This window comes from Schistocerca piceifrons, chromosome 3 (assembly GCF_021461385.2).
Source record: "Schistocerca piceifrons isolate TAMUIC-IGC-003096 chromosome 3, iqSchPice1.1, whole genome shotgun sequence".
In the NCBI taxonomy this organism is placed as follows: Eukaryota; Metazoa; Arthropoda; class Insecta; order Orthoptera; family Acrididae; genus Schistocerca; species Schistocerca piceifrons.
The window spans coordinates 230,660,108-230,670,578 of NC_060140.1; the positions used below are offsets into that span (position 1 = coordinate 230,660,108).

The window sequence follows — 10,471 nt, forward strand, 5'->3', positions numbered from 1 at the left end:
TTCGCGGGCAAGTGCTCTACCATCTTTTTTTGTTTTTTTTCTTTAGTATTTTTTTAAGTGCTCTACCAACTTTTTTAATTTTTTTATGAGTGCTCTACTAATTTTTTTAAGAAAACAAATAAAAACCTCTTGGGTATGAAAATAAAAGACGACGTTCTTCATAAAATAACACAATATCCTTTGAAAATGTAAAACATAAAAGGTAGCTATATTTCCGCAACGGCCTTCTTTTGTATATTTATGTTTTTCGTTAACATAAATGAGTATACAGTCTCACCATCAGCAGCGATTTTTTTTTTTTTGGGAGCACAAGAGAAAGAAAACAAATAGGCTGCAGGTAGAGAGCTATGTGTGAAAAGGATAAACATGTGTAAGGAGAAAGAAAAAAAACTTAGAAGAGGAGGAGAAAAGAGAAGTGAAATAAAATAGGAATACTTTCCGAGCCATGCTCCACTTTGGCGCGCCAGCAGAACAAAATGCATTCTATCATTGACTATTGAAGGGGAACGTGGGGTCGTCCAGTCTTGGCTGGCACGGTTCGTTGAGGTTCCAGCTTTGAGGCGGGTTGGTGAAAATGCTCTGTAAATAGTTCGCGAAAGTGGCCCGATAGTGTCGATGCCGGCGAAGGATGTGGTGATGCACTTGGAGGCGTGTCCAAAAGTCCGCCGGATCGACGATGTCGTCCCGGAAGAGGTAGTTGACAGCCATGCCACTGATCCATGTGATGGCGTGCCACTTAGCCGATGGAAAGTAGGTCGTGTCGGGATATATCATCATAGTGGGAGAAACGTGATGTGGTGGTACTCGGAGGTAGAAAGCCACAATCTTCTGTACGAGGGTCCAGACAGCTGCTGCTGGCCTACACTCAAAACGATGTAAATCTGTATCTTCGACATTGCATTTGAGGCACAGGGGTGAGTCCACCAGCGCGATGCGATGCAGTTTCTGTCTTGTGGTATACTTGCCGTTGACGAGAAGGTACCACATAGAGATGGTGTCAGTGGTGTGATATGGTTGGTGGATCGTTTTCCAAACTATAGGCCATGAAACCTGGGGGTGACGTGTTTCGACGGGGTTGGGGGGTGGAGACTTTCGGAGAAGGCGGTAGATGTCGCAGGTAGTCGTCTTCCTGGTCGTGGGGAGCTCGGTGCATACGTAGCTGTACTCCAAAAAGAAACGGCCGATATGTGACATCGGAGGTGGGATGTGTGCCAAAGACGTCGGTGGGCGTCTCGAAACAGGTGCGAGCTCGGTGGTCAACATTCCAATAAAACTAGCATTTTGGTTTTTCCATAACCGGAGCATAGTATTGGTGTAAAGTGCCGTAGTCCTGGCTCACACATTAACCAGATCGAGGCCACCATCCCGCTTCGGTAAGGTGAGAGCTTCAGACTGGACTTTGAAGATGTGTCCAGAACAAATGAAATAGCCGAATGCCGCCTGTGACCTGGCCGCCATTGTCGCAGTAATGGGCAGAATCTGCGCTATATGGGGTATCCGAGCTGCCAGTCCATCTGAGCTACCGAAGCACGACTCACGCCCGGTCCTCACAGCTTTACTTCTGCCAGTATCTGGTCTCCTACATTCCAAACTTTTACAGAAGCCCTCCTGGTTCGCAGGATACTGGCAGAAGTAAAGCTGTGAGGACCGGGCGTGAGTCGTGCTTCGGTAGCTCAGATGGTAGAGCACTTGCCCACGAAAGGCAAAGGTCCCGAGTTCGAGTCTCGGTCGGTGCACACAGTTTTAATCTGCCAGGAAGTTTCAATATCTGATATTGTATAATGCATTTGATTGTAAGTACATATACCGTTATTAATCAGTTAATCATCTTCTGACACTGACAACACACCAACAATTAGTCAGGCGATTACAGTATTACGCCTTTGGAGTCACTGAGGATGGCAGAAAATGGAAACAGAGAACAGAAAGCAAAAAAGTGTGCCGAATGGTGCCAACATTTAACGACCACTACTTGAGGACAAGCAGCCAATAGTCCTTACTGTAGATAGTCTGTTGGGGACACATAACATACTAGTTTGTGTGGCTTACCAATTAATAATAATATCGGTACAAGTGTTGCCCGAGATGCCGACCTTTCCTCCCCCTCCCTCCCCTCTTCCACAATGTAACTATTGGCTCTTGAGCACAAAAGTTTGACGTCAACTGATCAAGAGGATAGCATCCGAAACCCAGTGAGGCTGTTAGCAGATGATTCTCCTGTATGTAGACAAGTCGTAACGCTCTAAAGTTGTAGTAAATGCATATAAAAACCGTTACTATTCGATTACACGACTGCCGAACAGTCACATTTGAAATGCATTGACAACAGAAAACTACTCGTAGCAGCCAGGTTGATATTTTTTCGAAGAATTCTCAGAGGCTAACCTAACATAACCGCACCTATCCAGATCCTAGCCTAAGTGTAGTCCGCTCACTGAGGATGTAAAGAAACTGGACAAAAATATGGAAACACCGCGGAAAACGCATGCTTGAACTTAATTGCAGATGTTAACTAAGCCTGCAGGTGGCTGCTTTGTATTTGACCATAAAAGGCAACTGCTCATTGTCCTCAATACGTTTCAGGTGTGATTCATGATTAGAAAAATGTTCTCTGTGGTCGTGAATACATTATGTCGGAGCTGAGTGAGTCCGGAAGTGGGCAAACTGTGGGTGCTCGTATGATGGGTGCTTCCGTAACCAAGGTAGCCAAATGTTTCAAGAGGCACCGTATCGAAGATTTACATCGTGCACAGGATAAATGGAAAAACTTAATTCACCAAGTCACAACGCAGACGAAGGTGTGTGTTAAGCGCTCGTGGCAGAAGATCATTGAAGAGGATTGTGACGAAAAATAAAAGGACGACAGCTCCAAAAGTCATTACAGCACTGAATGTCGCCCTCGCGAACCCTTTCAGCACCGGAACGACACGATGGAGCTTCATAACGTGGCGGAGGTTCGGTGATGTTATGGGCGGCCACATTGTGGTATTCCAAGGGCCCCATGGTACGTCTGCAAGGTCGCATTACTGGCAGGGGCTATGCGACCATTTTGGATGCTCAGGTACATCCCATGACGCAACGTTTGTTGCCCAATGGTGATGCCGTGTTCTAGGAAGACAAGGCCCCTGTTCACACAGCTCCAATCGACCAGGACTGATCTTGTGACCACGAGGATGAATTGTTGTATCTCTCCTGGCCACCGCAGTAACCAGATCTCAACATTACCGAACACTGGTCTGCTTTGGAGAGAAGGGTGTGTGATCTCTATCCATCTCTATCTTTGTTACTTGAACTTGCCTCTGCTTTGCAGGAAGTATGGTATACGATTCCCTTGAAACCTATTTATTCATTCTGAGACGAATGAAGTCCGTTTTGAATGCCACAGTTTCCCTACACCGTATTAGGGATGGCAATTTCGTGTGTTTATAGTCTTTGCATATTTTTGTGCACTCCCTGTAGATTTACAAGAACACCGACTGATACGTGGGAATTTCTCCTCAGTCAGGCAGTCTCAAATGACAGGATTTATAGTGGAAATAGAGAAGACCCATAGAAGGGCGCGTCTCCTTACTGGTTAGCTTAGCAGACACGAAAGCGTGGCAGATACGCTCATCCATCACTATTGGCAGACGGTACGGGAGAGCTGTAGTGAATCACAGTGTAATTTACCGTTAGAGTGTATGTTCATAGACGAGTCAATCAACATAATACTTCTCCCTCCAAGGAGGCTTACCGATAGTCGCTGTGCCTGTTGTCATACGTGATTGGAATACACTACTGGCCATTAAAATTGCTACACCACGAAGATGACATGCGACAGACATGAAATTTAACCGACAGGAAGAAGATGCTGTGATATGCAAATGATTAGCTTTCCAGAGCATTCACACAAGGTTGGCGCCGGTGGCGACACCTACAACGTGCTGACATGACGAAAGTTTCCACCCGATTTCTCATACACAAACAGCAGTTGGCCGGCGTTGCCTGATGAACCGTTGTTGTGATGCCTCGTGTAAGGAGGAGAAATGCATACCATCACGTTTACGACTTTGATAAAGGTCGGATTGTAGCCTATCGCGATTGCGGTTCATCGTATCGCGGCATTGCTGCTCGCGTTGGTCGAGATCCAATGACTGTTAGCATAATATGGAATCGGTGGGCTCAGGAGGGTAATACGGAATGCCGTGCTGGATCCCAATGGCCTCGTATTACTAGCAGTCGAGATGACATGCATCTTATCCGCATGGCTGTAACGGATCGTGCAGCCACGTCTCGATCCCTGAGTCAACACATGGGGACGTTTGCAAGACAACAACCATCTGCAAGCACAGTTAGACGACGTTTGCAGGAGCACGGACTATCAGCTCGGAGACCATGGCTGTGATTACCCTTGACGCTGCATCACAGACAGGAGCGCCTACGATGGCGTACTCAACGACGAAGGTGGGTGCATGAATGGCAAAACGTCATTTTTTCCGTTGAATCCAGGTTCTGTTTACAGCATCGTGATGGTCGCATCCGTGTTTGGCAACATCGCGGTGAACGGACATTGGAACCGCGTATTCGTCTTCGCCATACTGGCGTATCACCCTGCGTCATGGTATGGGGTGCCATTGGTTACACGTCTCGGTCACCTCTTGTTCGCAATGACGGCACTTTGAACTGTGGACATAACATTTCAGATGTGTTACGACCCGTGGCTCTACCCTTCATTCCATCCCTGCGAAACCCTACATTTCGGCAGGATAATGCACGACCGCATGTTGCAGGTCCTGTACGGGCCTTTCTGGATACAGAAAATGTTCGACTGCTGCCCTGGCCAGCACATTCTCCAGATGTCTCACCAATTGAAACGACTGGTCAATGGTGGCCGAGCAACTGGTTCGTCACAACACGCCAGTCACTACTCCTGATGAACTGTGGAATCGTGTTGAAGCTGCATGGGCAGCTGTACCTGTACACGCCTTCCAAGCTCTGTTTGTGTGGTGTCACCGCTAGACACCACACTTGCTAGGTGGTAGCCTTTAAATCGGCCGCGGTCCGTTAGTATACGTCGGACCCGCGTGTCGCCACTTTCAGTGATTGCAGACCGAGCGCCGCCACACGGCAGGGCTAGTCTAGAGAGATTCCCTAGCACTCGCCCCAATTGTGCAGCCGACTTTGCTAGCGATGGTTCACTGTCTACTTACGCTCTCATTTGCCGAGACGATAGTTTAGCATAGCCTTCAGCTACGTCATTTGCTACGACCTAGCAAGGCGCCATATCTTCAAGAATGTATTATGAACAGATAATATTGTGACTCATGTACCGTCAAGAGCGACATTCATCATTAATGGATTAAAGTTAAGTATGAAACTAATTACGTCCGCTTTCTGAATTCTAATTCCTTGTCATGTTCTAGACCTCACGTCAGTATAGTCCTTCCCTCCTCACGCCAGCCTGCGTGAGCTAAAAGCATGCATTTTGGCCTCCAACAGTAACACGGTGTTGGCTCTTCAGCCAACACAAGTTTGACTCAATGCCCAGGCGTATCAAGGCTGTTATTACGGCTAGAGGTGGTTGTTCTGGCTACTGATTTCTCAGGATCTATGCACCCAAATTGCGTGAAAATGTAATCATGTGTCAGTTCTAGTATAATATATTTGTCCAATGAATACCCGTTTATCATCTGCATTTCTTCTTGGTGTAGCAATTTTAATAGTCAGTAGTGTAGAAAAGGATGGCGGGGGACTAAAAACTAAACTCCCTCCGAATAGGCCACGAAGACGCAACGGTATCGACTAGCCGCCGTGTCATCCTCAGCCCACAGACGAAACTGGATACGGATATGGGGGAGCATGTGGTCAGCACACCGCTCTCCCGGTCGTACGTCAGTTTACGAGATATACACAAAGTACCATACAATACAGATTGTAAGGTCACGAGCAAAGTCGTAGATGTTGAATAAAAGTACGAATGTCACCGTGTGAGCTCGAATTTCATTTTTCTCGGCATGGTAAATTTGCGAGATACATGTGGCAGTGACTGATGTGTTACCTGACTATTCTTGGAACGGTTTGGTTTTGTGCTGTCACGACTGTAATCATTTAAATACATGTTGGCGATCATCAGCGCGATGTATTCGTTGGATAACAGCTGCAGTTAACTATGGTAAGAGATAAGAAGCCCATCATAGGCACGTCAGAAGCATTTCCTGCGATATCATAGTCGTAGTGCACTGTTTCAAGTGCACTACATTGAAGTAGTTGTGAAACGAATGCTCGCCGCAAATACTTTTAATTCTAATCCATAACGCATTTTATTCATAATTTTATTAAAGAGTGCCACAAAATGTTTCGCGTTTCCCATTGTTTCATAGACAGAATTACTGATGTTATTCCAACAGTTTTGAAAGTATTGTTTTGTCCTTCCCTGTTCTGCAGATTTTTGTAATTTCACGTGATGTATTGGCGTGTTTAGTTCGGGTTTTGAGTTTTTGACTAGTGCATTGTGCGTTAGTAAGTTGACCGATGAAAGCGCCGTATCCAGCGTATTCATCGATAATGATGCCGTGGAAGTATCGACAATTCGATCATGAGAGCGGCGCTACATGTTCCAGGCAACAGCCACCGAACACCAACCGCCTATATCCGTGTCGCCACAGAATTTAGCAGTTCAAGTTTTCCGCGACATAATCTCATAAATTCACTAGACCAACAACTCCCAAATTCGCTTCATAAAAGAAAACCCACACACCACACTTTAGTGACTGGCACACATTTATAGACTGCACAAACAGTAAAAAATATACAGAGTGTACCGTTTCCTGGAAAGTCTTCTAAAATCCATAGTAAAATGTTTCGATAACCACAAGTGAATTATGTCAATAACGAATACAAATATGCATGTTTATGGATGTAAATGTGCCAACAACGTTGCAATATTACTCCATTCGTGTTTTGAACATGAAAATATTAACAATAAATATATTTGTTTGTAACAAATACTAAGAATAAGTATATTATGTCATAGAAGTTTTATAATTATGAGACAAACACTTGGGCCAATAAAATGATCACTCCGATCCTATTAGACGATTTTGTACGAGGTTGCTGGTGAACGCACGATTTTGTTAACTGTAAATAAGTTTTTTCACAATACATACATAAGAATTATTTGTACGTTTAGTCTCATTTCATATCTCTCCCTCCAAGTGAATATAATGAAGTGGAAGTAATTAATTGTTGCTAGAATTCAAGTTGTATCATTGGCCATCTGCCATTCATTGTCGTAATGGCGCATGGCGCATTGGCAACCATTACGTGAAATATACTCGTAACTAATCACATGATTTTCGGGCTTCACCCACAAGTAAACAGGAGAAAATGCTTTAAATATCTTTCTGCAGAAAAGTTTTCGTTAAATATTCACGACTAACGCAAAGACAATAAATTAACAATTTGAGGCTCAGGCTTGCTTATGGGTAAATCGCTGGCTGGTAAAAATCTTGTTTTCACTGCCGAAAATATTATTCAAATCATAATTAACAATATAAAAGGTCAGTGTTTAACAAAGTTTTAACGTAACATTGAGAATAATAGTACATCTACGTTGGTGATTATATATCATGTCTCTCTCTGCAACTATATTTATTTATCTCGCATTAACTATTACAGTTTTAAACAAACCACGGATATTTCTGAGATAGCCGTGTTCGTTGTCAACATAAGTAAATTGTTACAACCCAACTTAGCACCTTTACTCAGAACTATTTGCCTACATTGCAAAATTGATGATAGCGTATATTTTAGCCTCTACTACGAGTGTGCGAAATATACGTGACGTCACGACTTACAGATATTTTATCCACACATTTGTAAATGTAAAAAAATCGATACGTGATACCGAGAGAGATTAGCCTCTACTACGAGTGTGCGAAATATACGTGACGTCACGACTTGCAGATATTTTATCCACACATTTGTAGACGTAAAAAAATGATACGTCATACCGAGAGAGAGAGAGAGAGAGAGAGAGAGAGAGAGAGAGAGACACGATATAAGGGTTATATTTTCTCATTTTTGTAATCATTCATAGCACAGTCAGAAGTCAGACGGACATAGTACCAAGTGTAGCATGTAGTGTAAATGGGACCATATCGTATCAGACTACCCATTCGGTCGTGTCTGCATGTCATCGCCATCGCCTAGACTACAGAATCGATCTTGGACGACGCTTCTCTCCTCCTATGGACTTCTGTTTTGTACTGCAATTTTAACCTGCAGCATTTGGCCGACAAGGGAAGGAGAGACTGTGGCGTAAAGTTCCCCAGCACCCGACTTCGCGCCAATGTCCTGGAGTAAATTCCGAACCTCTCCGCAGTGTCTCGTGAAGTGAAAGCGTGTTGGTGATCTTTCCATCGGATGACTACGTTAAACTCTACGATTCCCTTAGAGCTATTCAAGTAGACTATGTGTCAGCTTAGGGTACCAACCTCTCTCTTCTATCTTCATCATAGAACGGAAACATATCACGCCGTTCACACGACCCTAACGTCAGCAACGCTCAACAGATACACTTAAGACATAACTGTGCCGGCCGCTGTGGCCGAGCTGTTCTAGGCTCTTCAGTCCGAAACCGCGCTACTGATACTGTCGCAGGTTCGAATCCTGCCTCAGCAATGGTTGTGTGTGATGTCCTTAGGTTAGTTAGGTTGAAGTAGTTATAGGTTCTAGGAAACTGATGACCTCAGATGTTAAGTCTCATAGTGCTTAGAGCCATTTGAACCATAACTGTCGCGCACCCCACGGAAAGAGGGTTTCGCAGCCAACTATGCCGTACACGCTCCGTATCTTCATCTGGGAATCGAACCAAACTAGAAGTTTCACACTGTGCCTCGCACAGAATAATGTGGTGCAGCATCTAATGTTTCGTAATATCCCGATCTTTACGAATGGTTATTATTTGTTAGAAAAGGTGACTGTACGTCTCACCAATGCAATCTTAATCTCTGGTTTTCGTGTTACTTTACTCGTCAATCCTGTTATGTGAAACATATAAACATTTTGTAGCAATTGTTGCAGTGTAAGGCTTATCTGAGCTCTGGTCATACCTGGTCGTTCGTTTGAAGGGCCTGTTCTGACGCTATTTTTCGGATTGCTGTACGCAGTCCTTGCAGTAGAAAAGTATTTTCTGTCAGTTTCGAAAACGTTTCAGCCAACGTTATAAAATACATTCAATTAGTCTAAGTGATACTAGTAAGTGCACAAAATGTAAACTTATAGACACACTAGGTCATCGAGTTATATGCGCATGGTATCTATAAATATGGAATGATATCAGTGGGGTTGCTTTTATGAAAAGGAATGATGGCAGGAAAGTCGGTATTAACAACCTAATCTTCCCTGAGGAGGTTTTGTTTCCTGCTCAGGTGACTAATTTGATTTTATGTTTTCTTGTTTTCACCAAGTCGTAAATAAAAAGGGGAAGAACCAACTGGAGGACTACAGAACATGTGAAGAAAGGAATATTTTATAATATGTAGAAACAAAGAACACAAAAAGAATTTCAAAACAATGTTTAACATTTTATTTAAGAAGCAATGGATAGGGTAACACGAAATAGTTCTGCGGATATAAGGAAGACACATATTGAAGTGGGAAATCACTGCTGAGGCTGAAGCATGATGCACACTTTGAAGGCCCTTGGTGACCTTTATGGTCCTAGCAGAACTCTGGAAAAAGCACTGCATAACAGACTCAGTCAGCTCCTAAAGCCAAATACCGACTGCTTGGAGGGAGGAAACTTAAAATTCCAGAATAGATAGAAAAATTTACTTGTTTTATTTTCATTAACGATATGATTGCAAATGAATAACACATTTAAATCGAAGGAACGCGATTACTTTCTTTAATCAGAAAACAAATGATCATTTGGATTAAGAGAGAAAACAGAAAAAATACTGTCGGGAGTTTGTAACAACAAAAACAAGATGCAGATCTGAACTCAGATAGAAAATCATTCAGACAATTTTGTTTTCTTATTTCATTGATTTTAAAATATTAAAGTGACAGATGATTTTGTTAAGTTTTCATTTAGTTGACATTGATCAAATAAAAAAAATTAGTACATTGAATTGCTAAAGACAGATGACCTCACAGCAGTTGTTAATTTCCCGAGAGCATACAGGTCTACTTTATGGGTTAATGATGACGGAATCCTCTCGGATAACATATTCTGAAGGGTAAATAGTCCCCCTTCGGAACTCCATTCGGGGTTTACTCGGTAGGAAATCATCATCAGGAAAAACAAAACTGACATTCTACGGGTTGGTGCATGAAATATCAGATTCCTTAATGGGGTAGGTAGGTTAGAGAATTTAGAGTTGTTAAGTTGAAGTTAGATATAGTGAAAATTAGCGAAGCGCCGTAGCAGAAAGAACAGGACTTCAGGTCCGATCGGTACAGCTTTATCAACACGGAATCCAGTAGG

The 10,471-nt window shown here is 43.3% G+C and overlaps 1 non-coding gene across 1 annotated transcript; it reads left to right on the forward strand.

The window, feature by feature from the left end:
• Positions 1–1,662: 1,662 nt before the first annotated feature.
• Trnas-cga lies at positions 1,663–1,736 on the forward strand. The gene has a single exon. It is a non-coding gene; the product is annotated as a tRNA-Ser (tRNA).
• Positions 1,737–10,471: the final 8,735 nt, after the last annotated feature.